The following is a 16008-nucleotide window of genomic DNA, read 5'->3' as shown; positions in this document are numbered from 1 at the left end:
TGGCAAGCTCTTGCCCACATGAAGGGGAGAATATATTTAAATATTTAGAGCACTCTCCTGAACATTCTATCATGTCTGGCACAGATACACACAGTCTATAAAATGTGTTGGTGTTTCTCTTAGCCTATTTTATTTAACCATTAGAAGTGTGTGCTGTGAGCATTCTCCTTGGAGATCCTCTTCTCCAGCCCTGTATACAGTTGCAGACACAGTCATCTCTTTGTGCGAGGTCTAGACTTCCAAATGCACTCCTCCTCCATTTGGCCACCAAATCAGAGTAACAGGTTTTTAAAAGAGTCAGCACATCAGGTGATCCCTGTGAAATTTGACTGTCCAGTGATTGTGTGGAAAGTAAGCTGGTTGGAAAAACAATCCTCTTCAGCCCCCTGAGCTCCTAGAAGGGGCAGGGTCCCTCTCAAACCAGCTGTTTGGTGGGTGCCTACATCATCAGGTATCAGAGAATGGTCCCAAGCTTCACAGACCGAAAACTGGCCTTGCCCTCATGTGGCAGGATCCTCCAGGTGCCGCAGGAGTTCTCTGCGTGTCATCCATTGCTTGCATCCTTGTGACGACAGGAGACTGACAGCTTAGAACTCAGTGTGAGACGGCTGCTTAAACAACTTGTCCATTCTATGCTAAAAATGGCCCTTGGCAATGTAAAATGCTGCCTTCCCTCCTCTCACAAGCAAGAATTATTATTTCCTTCAAATGCTGGCGTGCAGGCTCCCTCTGCTTCACTTGAAGTACAACACAGGAGATACAAAAGCAGCTTTACAGCTTCACATGCCTTCAAGTTTGTTCTTTCCGCTGTAGCTGGGATGCACACGCCACAATTCAGGCGCAGCTATCATTTCCCTGCTGCGTTTCCATATCCTTCTGTAATTTTATCATGCAAGTGATGCAAAGTTGCATGCATTTATATGTATATATTGATATATACAAGCAGGCAAAGATTTACATGTATATTCAGTGTGACAGCCCTGGTTTGCAGGAAGAGCTTGAAATAAGACAATCCGCATATGCCATTTTAAAAATACAATATTTTACGATAAAACAAGATTTCTGTTAGACTTTTAATGGGGCTACAGCTCTCACAAGCAATAGAACAGTATGGGTGGTACTGTTATTGTGAGGAGAAAGTGCGGATTGTGGTGCCTTGATGCCAGGAATTGGGCAAGGTGCCTTGGGGGATCCCTGTTCCAGGACTCTGTCCCTTCTTTCTCTCCATGGGGGAATATGGGCATTACTGCTGTGCTCTTTAGATATCTCCACAGTTTGAGTGGATTTTCGTTATAATAATATGCTTAAAGGATATTTTCTTTCGTTAAAGAAAACAAAAGCATTGTTTATTTCAAACCTGACAAAGATTTGTGTGCCATTTACTTCCATCCTGCAGACACCAGGAAGCATAACGTCTACTGAAAACTTATTTTGCCACTCCTGCTTATCTCTGAATTCATCAGTAGGAGCACAGAGATTCAAGAAAATTGTTCATCATAAAGTACCAGGTAATATCCATTGTGTGGTGTTCTAATTTTAAAAGAAATAAAAATATTTTGAAATTGACGTTTCTTCTCATGGCATCGATGGCTGTTGTGTTAGCATTATTTCTGCACCTCTCCTTTTTATTGAAACAGATAAAAGTGTTCTGCATGTTAGAAGTCAACCTTGGTCTTTGTTTACAATCGTGCCTGCACATCCCATGGTGCTGGGTGGAAAGGCTCTTGCCTGGGAAAGCACAGGGAGTGCAGAACAGCAGCATCCTCACAAGCATCATCTCTTTTAGGAACTTGTGGAAGGAAGTTCCCAAAACACTGCTTGCTGAGCAGTCAGGGATTAAATGTGGAAACCACAGGACTCTGAGCGGATGTAGCTGTTGGAAGGGCAGAGCTCTGGTTTAACAGTTGTTTAACCACCTGTGCGTTAGCAGATGCAAGCAGCTTTCATAACATGACACCTGGATTTGCTGTCAGAGATCAGTGCTTTGCCTCTCCCTTGGGGTGTGGAGCTGGAGTGTGCCAGGGCTCCAGCACCATGACTGGCTACCCCAGCACCCAGCCTTTTCTGGGATTTACCCATCTACGTCTGGTTATTTGTTAACTGCTCTTCCTGCAGTTAGCAAAACTCTGTAAGGCAAATTTCCTCATCTGATGATGCAGTTGGGGAAGAGTGCCACTATATTTCAGTGGAGCAGTCGAGGTGAAAGCAGTCAAAGGGAACGTGAGTTTGTCGTGTTGCCATTCCACACCCTGCTTGCTTTTTTTCCCTTTATTAAATAAAACACCAGCGTGCTTTGAGCCCAAGAGCAGAGAGCTTTCTCGTGCAGCATTGTGCTCCCAGTTGTATTTTTCACTTTTATTCAGCATCAGCAACTCTGCCTCCCAAGATTTTTACCTTTTATCCTATTTTCCAAGTAAGTTTTCACGCCTGCCCATTCTCAGGAAGCATTCGCTGAAACACCCAGGCCTAATCTAAATAGTTTAATTCAGCCTTCAATCTCCAAGCCTCTGGCCTTGCTGTGCACTACCACGCTCTCTCTTTTTCTTTAAGTAAATTATAAAGTATATTAAAACCATTTTCTTGTTGTAAGTCTGAAGACATAGCCATTATTTCTGACTAGTGTTCAGACCAAACAAGACTTTTTATTACAACTTATCAAGCCACACAACTTGTCAATTTTATGAGTTTTTAAAAGAACATCTAATGTTAACTTCACAATTAATCTGTCGTAAGACACACTACCCACTCATATTTTATTTCCTCTATTAAAGGAAATGGTGTATTAACACTATGGGAATACACAGATCAAACTTTTAGTATCCCATCTAATACAAAGAAATCCAAACACGAGTAACTAAAGGGAAGGGGAGTCCTGTGCCCATGTTCCTCTGACTACAGAAACCAGTCATTATTTTACCTTGATCCAACTGCACAATAAATGGGAAGAAGTACCCCATTGTGGACATTTCATTTTTGGTTTCACAGTATTTATGGAGAATGGGTATTGCTTGCTATAAAAAGTACATTTAGGTCAGACGGTTATGCCTTAACATTTATTTTCTTTTTGAAGATTTGTGGTTGCACTGTTATACTATGATTCATGAGTGACCTTCATGCAAGAACCCAACTTGACGCATACACGCAGTCCTATTGATTTGAATTTTAACATTGATTATAATGGGGTGAGGTGGAAGTCAATGTGAATAAAAATAATATACAATGTGCCACCATCATCCTCAGCAGTGCAACAATGGAATTACAATCGCCTCTGGCTAGAAAAAGTAGTAGACTCCATTTTTGTGATGAGATATGGATTTTAATCACTTTCAAATACACTGAAGTTCAATGAATTCGATTTTGTCCTTGCTAATAAATCCAGGCAAAAAAATTTCGTTTTTTTGCATTTCTAGAGCTGAGAATGTCAGTGGTTCAATTTAACTTGCTCCTTTAAAAAAAGATTTCTGGAGTGGGTGTAACACCCACTTCAGACAATTTTACTCTCAGCAGCTGCGCATATTGCCATTCAGAAAAAACAGAAGTGTTTAACCTCTCACTTCATAAGAGATTCTTTTGTAACAAGAAATCTGATTAGTTGTGATACAAACTATGTTATCTGTATAATTAAGTTCCCTTTTGGGTTAGTCTGTGTTGGGAAGATGCTATGACCCTCAGTGATGACTACAAACAAGTGGGGGAACCCAGCCCAAGGGGAGATGAAGTCTCCTGTGACCACCTGGTTTTGTCCACTGGAAGGTACTAACAATAGAGAGGAATTTACCTTCTCTCAAGTGCTCTGCAGAGAGTAGGTACTCTTACAGCCCTCAGTGAGCTGTGAGCTGAGTTGTGTGGAGTTTCTGCCCAGGTTAGCTGCAGCAGAGAGGACTGACTGCTGCAGCCCTCTCCTGTGCGGGGTTCCAGTGGCGCCTGCCGTGCCATGAGCAAACCATGAATGCCAGCCTCGCCCAGCTCTGCTTCTCCTCACTCTGGGGAGGTATGTGTGGCAAAGTGCTCCTCTTAGCTAGTTACTGAAGAAACTCAGAACGGGAGGCTGTAGAGCAGATGGCCACTCTGAGCCACCACGTCACCTATCTTGCTTTTACAACTGTTGTGTCAATGGGTAACAGTGTTGTATCCCATTCTCTTCCTTCCCGGAAGGAGCGATCAGTCCTCTGAAGTTTGAATAATGTGTCTTTCTGTGACTGGAGGGGCCATCGATGCTGTGGCAGTGCTGTGCGTGAAAGTGGGGAGGAAATTCTTACTTTGAATACTGCTTCAGTCTTGGATTGCATTTACGAGGCTTTCATGCATGAATGTTTTGAGAAAGTGAATACAAAAGCAAGGTAAACACTGCTGAAGCAAATTCATTAAACATTAAAGCAAATATTTGCAGAGATTTTGGGCTGCAGCCTTTATACATTTCCAGAATTACACGAGCACTGAAGGGACAGGGGAGGTTGGCAGGAGGCTGCTCCTCAGGCCACTACAAGCAGGTTGTTTTGCTCTCGCCCAGGGAACAGACCAAGAGCAAAGTGTCACCGCTCCTTCGCCCTTGGCTTCTTGCTCACTGCAAATGGGAGACCAGGAGCAATATACAACATAGAAATTCACATATTCAGGGCTGCAAAAAGAAGCTGCCTAGTGAAAGGATAAACAAAGCAGCTCTGATGGGCAGAGTGAGGGATGTTGAGGTTTTGGTGGGGCAGGGATTCCTGGCTCTTCCCTCCTCTCCAGGGCATAGAGACAGTGAGGAGAGGCAAGAGAGATCAAAGGGCGTGGTAAAGGGAAGGGAGCTCAAAGCAAATATGGACATGGACTAAACTCTGCTGAAAGTACACAGATAAATATAAGTTTAGTTGACTAATATTTACACATCAGATGAGCTGATAATCAGCTACTACCCATTATTTCAGCAAGCAGTAGTTCAGATGATATTATTTCTTCTGTGAGGGGGGGACTGAAACTTCTGAAACAGAAGAATGATGTCCAACGTTATCCCAAACATTTTGTTGTGTTTTTCCTCAACTCCTGATTGCTGCATTTTAAAATATTTGCAGTAATATTCTGATTGTCTCAAAATCTTTTAACAGATAACACATAGGGGAAAAAAACATTATATTGTGATTCACCAAAATATCAACAATGCAAAGGCTGGAATCATAGAATCATAGAATCACCAGGTTGGAAGGGACCCACCGGATCATTGAGTCCAACCGTTCCTATCAAACACTAAACCATGACCCTCAGCACCTCATCCACCCGTGCCTTAAACACCTCCAGGGAAGGTGACTCAACCACCTCCCTGGGCAGCCTGTTCCAGTGCCCAATGACCCTTTCTGTGAAAAAGTTTTTCCTAATGTCCAGCCTAAACCTTCCCTGGTGGAGTTCAAGGCCATTCCCTCTTGTCCTGTCCCCTGTCACTTGGAAGAAGAGGCCAGCACCCTCCCCTCCACAACCTCCTTTCAGGTAGTTGTAGAAAGCAATGAGGTCTCCCCTCAGCCTCCTCTTCTCCAGCATAAACAAAACCAGCTCACTCAGCTGTTCCTCATAAGGCCTGTTCTCCAGCCCCCTCACCAGCTTTGTCGCTCTTCTCTGGACTCGCTCCAGAGCCTCAACATCCTCCCTGTGGTGAGGGGCCCAGAACTGAACACAGGATTCGAGGAGCGGTCTCACCAGTGCCGAGTGCAGAGGGAGAATAACCTCCCTGGACCTGCTGGTCACACCATTTCTGCTACAAGCCAAGATGCCATTGGCCATCTTTGCCACATGGGCACATAGGTCTTTCTGAATGAAGACCTGGTTTAATTATTATAGAAGTTTCCTTGTGGGGAAATAAAGATACTTGGCTTCTGCATTCAGCTGTGCTGCTCATCATGTTCAGTTAGACCTTGTCAGACCCTCATTAGGACACTCAGAAGCTTCCTTCCTGCCCAAAAACCGCCACAGGACTCAGGAGGACTCTGCTAACCATTGAATTTTTATTGTACATTACAGAGAAAAATCTTATGTTTCAATTTGCATCTCACTTGATTCATTGACATACAATACATAATTCTGATCTCATGTGATTTACTTGAGAAATATCTGATCATAGGCTTTGAGAATATCCCTTCCTGATGCAGACGGGTAATTGCCATTAATGGCAGCCACGTTGCAGGTAGAGCACTAGCCTCTACTCAGACCCATAAAAAATGTGATAAGTACGGCTTTGCTTACATACAGCCTGTTGAACAAAAAGTGACTGAAGCCACGCAGACTTCTTCAAGGGTGTTGAGGAGACAAAAGGAATGACATGCATGAAGAGCTTGCAGTCTCGTGCCCAGCTCCAGTCTCAGGGTGGCTGCTTGATAGCAGGTGAGGGCAGAGGGCACAGGTGGGAGATAGAATGGTCTTTTATCTTAAAGTATGTAACACTCAGACTTTTCTAGGTAAGACTGGTCCATGGATCCACAGTCCTTGGTGAATTCTACATCTGTGCCAAGGTATGCTTAACAGAGCCAGGGGATCTAGTTCACTCATTAACTTTTCAGTTGACTGAAAGCTGGAAAAGTTCTTCCCTTTCTATCCCACCACTAGTTAACCAGCAATTTGTTGTTGTTGTTGTTGTTTTAAAAAAAAAAACAACAAAACACTTATTCGTTTCTAAGAAACTCTGCAGACAGGCAGCATTTTATCTGTCAGTGGGAGCTATTGATGCTTGGTGCACCTGAAATTCAGACTGAGAAGAATAAGCATGATTTCCAAAGCCCAATCCAAGCCTCCTCGTGGCTGAAACATCAGTTTTTGCTGTGCAGAGCGAAGCTGTTGTGTTCCTTGCAAGGAGCGTGCCGTTTCCCAGGGGAGAGTGGCATGTGGCCCCAGGCAAGGGGCTGACCATCCCGAGCAGGGCAATGATGCCCACCATACGGGTACCTGCATCATCAAAAATGTGTGATAGGTAGGCGAATGTGGTTGGACTGTGTGGGCACCTCAGCAACATGGCATTAATGGTAGAGGTTTTCAGCAAGATTCTGTTCAGTCCTAAATGAATAAGCTGAGAAATACAAAGGGCTGACTCCTCAGCCTGCTAAATAAAACGGCAAGATTTCTGCTGCCTTTAAAGTTTTTCAGTTGTGATATTTTTTCCCTCTTAAATTGTTACTAGAACATTTCTATTAATTTTATCCCTAGCCTCTATGTACAGACAATTCCCAGAGACATGCAGGTCTGGACAGTCAAAGAAAACTGATTTACAAATGTAGCTGCTTTTCTTCTATTTAGTAGTTAAACTCCAATTAATATAATCAAGATATAGGAGGCCAAAAAGGTCTTGTTGGCAAGATCATCAGGATTTAAGGGTATTGGTAGTGCCTGTGGTAATAATAGTGAAAGCATATTGCTGAGAATTGCTGAAATAATGATTTATATTTAATCTGCCTGCTTTGTAACTTAATTTATTTTTATTTATAAATAAAGAGATCCCCCTGAGCCTGCTGTGTTCCAAGCTGAGCAGTCCCAGGTCTCCCAGTCTCTCCTCATGGAAGAGATGCTTCAGCAACTTGGCAGCCCCTAGCTGGATTCTTCCCAGTATGCCCATGTCTCTCCTACAGTGAGGAGCCTAGCACAGGACCCAGCACTCCAGATGTAACCTCACCAGTGTTGGGTAGAGGGGAAGGATGTGCTGTCAGCACTCGTCATGGTGTAGCTCAAGCTTCCTTTCCCTAAGGCCACGTTGATGGGTCATGGTCCACGTTTGAGACATACCACGTCTCTCCATCAGGCTGCTGTGCAGTCTGAATTTGCTGACATTGCCACTAAGCATGTCCTACCCACAGTGATTCCTGGGGCCTGTGTGTCAGTCTACAGACACCCACAGCCTTATCTGATGTTCCTGAAGGGTTACAGAATAAGAAAATCTGTGTTAAACCTTCTGAGTTCCCAACAGCCTGAGAAGGTCATCAGAGCAACAGTGGGGAAAGGTGTCATACCTCCAGTCCATCACTGTGGAGGCCCATGCAAACTTTACTCAATACCATTTTTAACAATCCTGAAAGAAAATTCTGAATTTGGACATATTGTATTTCTTCTGATGGGTGACATTAGAACTACTCTGTGCTAAATGTCCTGTAATTTGATTCTTGTCTATAAGAAAAGCAGCACCCACCTCTGTCAGTAGTGGGTTACTTCTTCTCACTGCTTGAAAACCCAATAAACTCTGGAGATGAGGTACATTGCAGAAGCAGTCAAGACATGTTACTTTAAAGGTCAAGTGTGCAAGGCGTTGGTCAGGCTTTCCTGCAGCTCTGATGGTGAGAATCCTCATTGTGAAGTTTGGGATTTCATACCACTTTATCCCTTTCAGAAAGACTCGGTGACCTTTTGGACTCATCTGGGAATGATCAAATTAGAATTAATATGAAGGACCAAATCCTCACTTCATGGTTGTGGAGGAAATCAGCTTCATTGGACACAGCTGAGTGTGCAGGACAAGATCTAATACGTTCCAAAGTGTGGCTGGCTACACTAGTTATAATCAGTATAACGTCCTCAAGTTAATACTGATCCAACTAGGAATTCAGGAGGCAACTTTAGCTGTGGATCTCACCTGGCACAGGGAAATAAGGTGCAGAAAATCCTAGTGTATACCACAGCTGCAGAAACTTGAATGAGCCTGGCTCTCTGCAGTGTTTTCATCAATTGTACGGTGCTGCTTTTCTCTATTGGGAATACACAATGTACTCCTTCAAGAATTTCCAGAAAAACAAATATGAAATGCTTTTATGTTAACCATTTTTATAATGCAAGAAAAATTACACTTGAAGGAAAGTTAACATTCAAAGTCTGCTTTACTTGCTTTTCATTTGTGCAAGTATTCATTTTCCTCAGCATCCTATCTTTTTAATCCTTTACTTTCTACTGAAACACCTGTACCCTCACATCAGTGTATGGAAAGTGATATTAATTTCAGGCAGACTAATTCTTCACTCTGATACCTTGGTTTTATACCAGAGAAATGCCTTTGAAATCAAAGGCATGTAATTGCCTGAAAAATCAAACCTGATATCTACTTCCCCTAGATACATAAAGAATCTAACAGACTAGATCCATCCACTGATTTATGCTGCAGTCGACTTTGGTGTCAGAGGTTTAGCAACTTGTACTGGTGACTAGAATGACCCCTGAAATCAAAAGGAAGAAAAGTATTCACCTTCTCTTTTGGTAGAGTAAGAAATTCAAAGATCCAGGGACAGTCAGGCACAAGTTTATGTCTCATAAAAGAGGCGGCAACCAACTTAAAACTGCCCTTACTTTACATCAACAATGAACAACTATTGAACTATGAACAATGAACAACTTGCTGAAAGCTGTCATATTCATAATAAATACTAAGAATTTCCACATACTGTAACTACGGAAAATACAGAAAATATTTTAAAATATTTGATTTTATTAGTTAGAAGCTTCAGAGCATAGATTAACATGGCATTATAGCAGCTTTGTTGTGCATCTTGCATTTGTTAGCTATCAGCTATGGAAGTTTGTCGCCTTCCCTGTTAAACCTCTGATGCTGAACACCAGAGGAAAGGGGAGCTGGAGCAGATGCGTTGGATTTGCTTATAAAGCATGAAAAATCTGTGGGTCCTATAGAGATAAACTCATAAAAACCAGAATGACTAGGTTACACTGAAAATAAAGAATCCCTGCTTGCTTTTGCAGTCTGACATAAATGCCTCCAAAATTTGTTTCGGGGTGAGTTAAGAATGGGAAAATGGACTTTATAGATTCACATTATTTAAATATAATTCTCTAACTTCATATCTACAGTCCTTGAGGTACAATATCTCACATTTAGCAATGTGAAGAGAAATCAACGTAAGAATATCTCAAGTCAAACTCTCTCCTTTTCCCTGATTCTGTAGGTATTTGGATTTGTCCATCTGGGTGCTTATCAATGGAAGCTGCTTCCTCTCCTCTACTTCCACCGTAGTCAGATAGGGCCAAAGCTGCCCGATTTGGCACGATCCTCAGCAGATGGTATGATCCGAATGTTGTTCCAAGGGTCGGCTCTGGTGGAGATTACAATTTAACATTGCCCTCATTCTGCATTGTGATCACTGTAACACTGAGTAAAAATTCTAGAAGAAATAATTCCATTTAGATCCCTTTAACAGCCTGAATTAATGTAGTAGTAAAAACACAGTTGTGACACAAGGAACTCTCCAAGACTGCGGCTTCCAAGCTTTGTTTGAAGCATCCATGCCTGCAGACGTTAAGCATGGCAACACGCCTTGTCATGATTTATCATCCGTACCAAACTGTCCTGCAGGCTGAATGCTACGTAGGTAGATCCGGTCCAGTGAAAATCAGAAACATGTCCAGCAGGAAAACCTCTTCAACAGCAGCTCATCTCAATAAGCAGTGGGTGCCCAAGCCAGCACAGTTGTGATGCCTCAGGCCTGAGTTGCTGTTGGCATTTACATAGTCAGCTCTGACGTGACTGGGACCGAGCAGAGCCCTGGCCCTGGTTCACCTCGCAGGACTCTCTCTTCTGAACTGCTTTTGCTGTATCTACACGAGGCATCGCTGCTTTGGGGGGACAGACTTTTGGGAATTGTGAGTCCAGCCCACACAGCAGAGTTTTGTGCCCAGTCAGCCTGGTGCGGGGCCAGATGGGTGCCTTACTGCCAGTGGAGTGACTCTGGATTTTCCTCATTACAGTCACCACGATGCACTTGGATTTCAAATCCGGCACTGGGAAGTAATTTTGTGGGTTGTGGCAGCAATGCGGGTTGTTGGCAGAAGTGCGTTTAGTAGATGTATGGTACCTCTTTCCCCACGCAATGGCTGATCTATCCAGACTGACACTGAATGGGGCGTTTCCATCAGCAGGATTGCTGCTTGTGTGCCGAGTTAAGACCGTGCACTGCACGGCACTGTGCTAACATTGCAGAACTGCCAGTAAAGAATGTGAGACAGATATTTATGCAAAGCATTAAAACAACACTAATAGTATACCAGCAACTGATTATTATTGTGAAAAGGTGCTGTGCTTCTTGTTCCAGCTACAGTAGACAGGAGTGAGATGTGGCTGCGGCATTTGAAATTCCAGTGCTGTGCGAAGGGTTTTCCAAGGTACTGGAAATGTTTAGGGTTTTAACTGGCTTTCCTTCTGCTTTTGACATCCATTACTTCCAGTAGAACAAATACATAAAGTTCTATCTGGGCCCTGAGCCTCAACTTTTGAACTACAACAAACCCCTCATTTTGTTTGTTTTTACTGACTTTAGTAACTAGGAAATCCAGAGTGCAGTAGTATATTGTGATAAGCTTAAATAACATCCTGCATAGAGAGTATATGTTTCCAAATTCATTTTTGGTGTGATTTCAGTAATGGGATACAATGAATTTGACCTGAATGCGACAGAAAGTAAATGAAACCTATATTAATGCTTTATAATGGGTTATAGTTAAATAAATTTTATGAAAGCATAGGGGTCTCGTTGCTACCAAGCCAGCTTTCCCCACAGCAATATTTTCAAATGATTAAGTTAGAGATCAGATAACCACCTTATGCAGTATATACCCAACAGCAATTTAAAAAATTCAATATCGACTGTATTATTCTAAAGACTCATTCCATTTTCAATGCAAAATGAGTACAAAATAAAGAGATAAACTACATATGAAATGTAAAACATGGAAAAACTTATCACTTGCAAACATAAAAGCAAAAAGGATAAAAAAAGAGAACAAAAGCAAATGGAGGCTATAAAAGAATGCAGAGAAAAAGATAAATCCGCAGTGTTGCCTTTTCCATATGTAGTCTAGCTGGGCTTTTATTAAGGTGCACACGCTTTAGTACAGGAATATAATCATCTCTGTAATGCACTTTACTACTGCAGGCTAAATTAATTTATGCCAAGCTGAAAATGTTCAGCCCCGCTGGATACAAAAGGGCAGGGTGTGTTATCCAGGCAGTGAAGCAGGCTGCGAAACAGTTGATTTCCCTTCTCATTGAACAGAGTAAGCATGCAGAAGAACTGCAGGCTGATGTGCTGGGTAGAAGGGCAATGCTGGGGGTGGAGTGGGGTCAGGGCAGGGATTCGTGTTGGCACGGCTGTGAGCCACCCAAAGCACAACACCGAGCAGACTGGTGGGTCTGGCCAGGGCCGTGCCGGAGCTCCTGTTTGTGTTAGTGGGTTGGAGGCAGGAGGAAAATCCTCGAGGCAATCGATTCAGTCAAAAAGGTTGTTGTGTGTATTCAGTAAGCCTTCACTGATCCCATCACAGAGAGGACTACACAGGTAATTGGCGCCTCCCCATCAGCCTACGGTTCCCATATGTGATTTTTTCTTGTGGTAGCATAAAAGCAAGGTGATGTTCACACACAAATGTTACCCCGTGGTCCAAGGTGCTGCCACTGAGCACTGAGGTGTGGTACTCACAGCCATTGAAAAATGGCCCCGTACCAATCTCGCACTGTGAAGACGGGAAAATGTTGGGGAGGAGGAGGAGAATTCAACTACCAGCTCTCTGCTGGTGGCCCAAGTAAACAGCTGTGTCTCTGGCTCTCATCCTTCCGTGGGACCACTAGTTCTGCCAGGACTGTGGCAGGGAGCTGCTACCCTCTCTGGATTTGGGGTCCCAGCCCAGCCCTGCCCATGGAGAGCGTGGCCCCTGCACTCCAAGAGCTGGCTCTTCCACTCCTCCAGCTATTGATGGGCAACTGGCATTCACACCCTCATCTCTCGGACACTGGAGAGCTGGCAGATTTGCAAAGAACCTTGTGTTCCTTAATTCACCGTAGCAAACGCCTAACACCATTTTGTTCCTATCACTGTAGTTAAGGTTGTGCCAACGATTCCATTATGAACTTGCTCTCAGGAGTTATAATTACTATATTCTATCTGTAAGAAGTTGCCCTGAGCTGACATTTTGTGTAGATGGTTTTCACCCAGGCACAAATTGTTTTGGTTTTGTTCCTTTGCTAAATTGCTGCTCATGTCACAAAATCTGGCCAGTTGTATAGTTCATAAACATAACAACAGATTTTTCAACTGGCACTCTGGGTTCACACAGCTTTTTTCTCAGGAAATATAAAGGTATTTGTGGATACCACCCCCGCCCCAAAACCAAAAAACCTTTCATAGAGAAACTGTACTGTGCATTATCCAGTGACCCTCATTTCAAATGAAATAATTGCTGTCCCAAAGTTACCCACTTTCTAGTCACTTTTGCTCTTGATAATTTGCTATGTCAGAAATAAAGAATTATGAAACTGAGGCAGTAGAATGAACTGTTAACCCTTAAAACTGTATTCAGCAGTATCGGAAGTTTCTTGCTTGAGTAACAGTTTATACGAATTCTGCCTTCCAGTCTTTCTCATGCTGATGTAGAGCATAGTCAAACTTCTGATGAAGGCTGACATATCCTCTAGAACAAACACTGAAAATAGCAGTTTATGGGACTTCACATTCTAGAGCATGTCCAACAAAACCACCCATGGTGGGCAGGTGACCAGAAGAACTCCAGAGCTGTGCCACCACCACTCCTCTCCCACCTCGATCCTGCGTGCCGCTGTGGGATGCAGGGGATGCAGACCCACACTGGCATCATCCCCACAGCTCGCTCTGGACTGCCCACTGCTCTCCCAGGCTGCCTGATAAGGTATTGGGGCTGCTCTTTCTGCAGTGAGATCAGGTTCTCCTACCTCCTGACAACCCCCCAGCATTGCGGCCCCAAAACATCAAGACGTCTGAGTGGGGATAGGTAATAAATTTAACATGTATGCACAACACCCCCTGCCCTTCGTAGTACTGTTTTTTTCTTAAATTTACATAATGCTAAACAGTATCTTGCTCACATTCCCATGGATCTTAGTGGCTTTGTTGTCGTGGATACTGGTACCTACCTTGTTTTCTTTGAGAGATCTATCAAATATGTGCATTTGGGTGTTTGCTATGTTTGCCTGAATGTTATAAGCGCATTTTTTACACTAGTAAACAATATTAAGCAACTGTGTAATTTATGCTGGAAGAATAAACACGCTTTAGCTCAGAATTTTAACACCCTTTTTTCACCCTTGAAATTTCAAATCCAAACACTCTGCCCAAATGCTGTTCTTGTCAAGACAGAGCATGACTTGCAAGAAACTCTCTTCTTTCTGTAAGATTTTACTATGAAGGACCCTGTCATGTGCTAACCACTCTCCAGCCCACAGATAAGGGAAGAAATCAAAAACCTTGTTTTCAGGCATGAGCTGGTTCCTGTCAAGGTAATGTTTCAAAGAATACTCTCAAAAAAAAAAACTTTCTGTGTGTCATAAGCATGTACCTGTTTAGTGGAGACAATAAAAGCATTACAGGCTACAGATACCGTGGGGAAATTTTGGAAATTGGTCCCCACTCTCTTCCCTTCTTGAAAATCTGAATTCCCACATGAAGATATTGTTTAATGGAAATGGAAGTTATAAATTCCAGCAATTGCAGAAAATCCAGACCCTTTTGCTTCATTAGTCCACAGTAACCTTCATGGCATCTCTGTTCTCGACAACATGAGGCAAAATATCTCATGAACATTGAGTACCAAAAATTTATATCTTTCAGTGACAAGGCTTCATTAATTTCATGAATAATGTACCAATGACGAAGACTCCCTATCCTGGGACTGAAGCTGGTAAAAAACTGGGGAGGAGATCTTAGTCTCCAGTTGCTGAGTCAGCATCTTATTGTTTGGTTAGTTAATTGATAACAACGAGTACAATTCAAGTAGCTCAGAGTAGCTAATGGGCTTGCTCCTACCGTTTACATTATTAAATTCAATTAACTTTCATTTATCAGCAGTAGAGAAAGAAATTGAAACAACAACAACGGGATGACAATATTATTAGTATAAAAGCAAAATTTGTCATGATTAAAGTACAAAATTACTATAGAATCAACTCCCTTACCTGCAATTTGAGAAGTAAGGCATTTATCAAATAGGTATGGGATAAATATTTGGTATATGCATGCACAAACACACGCCTCTGAGAGAAACCCACATTTTCCTTGATGTGATGACTTTTATATGCTTTAGAATTGCTTTTAAGTCACACCTGAGGCCAACACTGAATGTGTTTTTCTTCCTGTTGCAAATAGCTGAAGTGAAGTTATGGCACTCCAAATGATATTTTATCACAAAGATATTTTCCCAGGAGAAACAAGTGCAGTAATTTACTGTCATCAGAAAAGGGTAACTCATATGTTACCCTCATATGTTATGTCTCCAAAAACACAGAGAAAGAAAGTGGTCAGGAAGACAGAGATGGGTGTTTTGCTCTTACCCTGGAGAGTCTTCCAGAGCTTTACTGAACCAAAGAATGTGCATCACGTGCTTGCAAGCATGTATGTGCACACATGTAAGTTTATGTGCAAATACTTGTGTGTGGGTGCGTGTCAGGGGGACTCAGTGGCTTCTGTAGGATTTCTCTGAGCCCTTCTATATTTCTGTGCCATAAACACAACCAATCCCTGTTTTGGAGTGAATAAACAATGCTGAATAATCCAGTTTCTGGCTATTTGTAGTGTGATAGGAAGTGAAAGCCTTTTCTGCAACATTGCCAGCAAAAGCCCGGGTGGCCGGCTGCCCTCTCTGCAGAAGCCCCAGGTTGGCACTGGAGGTTAAGGCTCCCAGGCCAGAACTGCAGCAGTATTACTTTGACTTCACTGGAGTAAACAAAATCCTTTCTCCTTGCTGTGACTAAGTCTACACACCTGCAAGGTAACGAGAGCAACACTTGCTGCCAAAGAACCATCCAGAAGTTAAACTCAGAACTGTATCAAAGGCTGCTGTTACTGTCGGAATAAAAGGGCTTTTTTAATTCATGGGCTGCTTAATTTAGAGCACACAGACAATATACGTTCAAAGTTTTGCTCTAAAAGGTGCTCTATTTAGCATATATTGAAGAGCAGCTACTGCAGCCAGGCTCATTCACAAACGGCAGCGCGCTCTTACTACAGATGAGCGTTTCTGCCTATCCCAGGAATACTT

This window comes from Phaenicophaeus curvirostris, chromosome 8 (genome assembly GCF_032191515.1).
Source record: "Phaenicophaeus curvirostris isolate KB17595 chromosome 8, BPBGC_Pcur_1.0, whole genome shotgun sequence".
NCBI classification, from domain to species: domain Eukaryota; kingdom Metazoa; phylum Chordata; class Aves; order Cuculiformes; family Cuculidae; genus Phaenicophaeus; species Phaenicophaeus curvirostris.
This window is presented reverse-complemented; position numbering follows the sequence as displayed.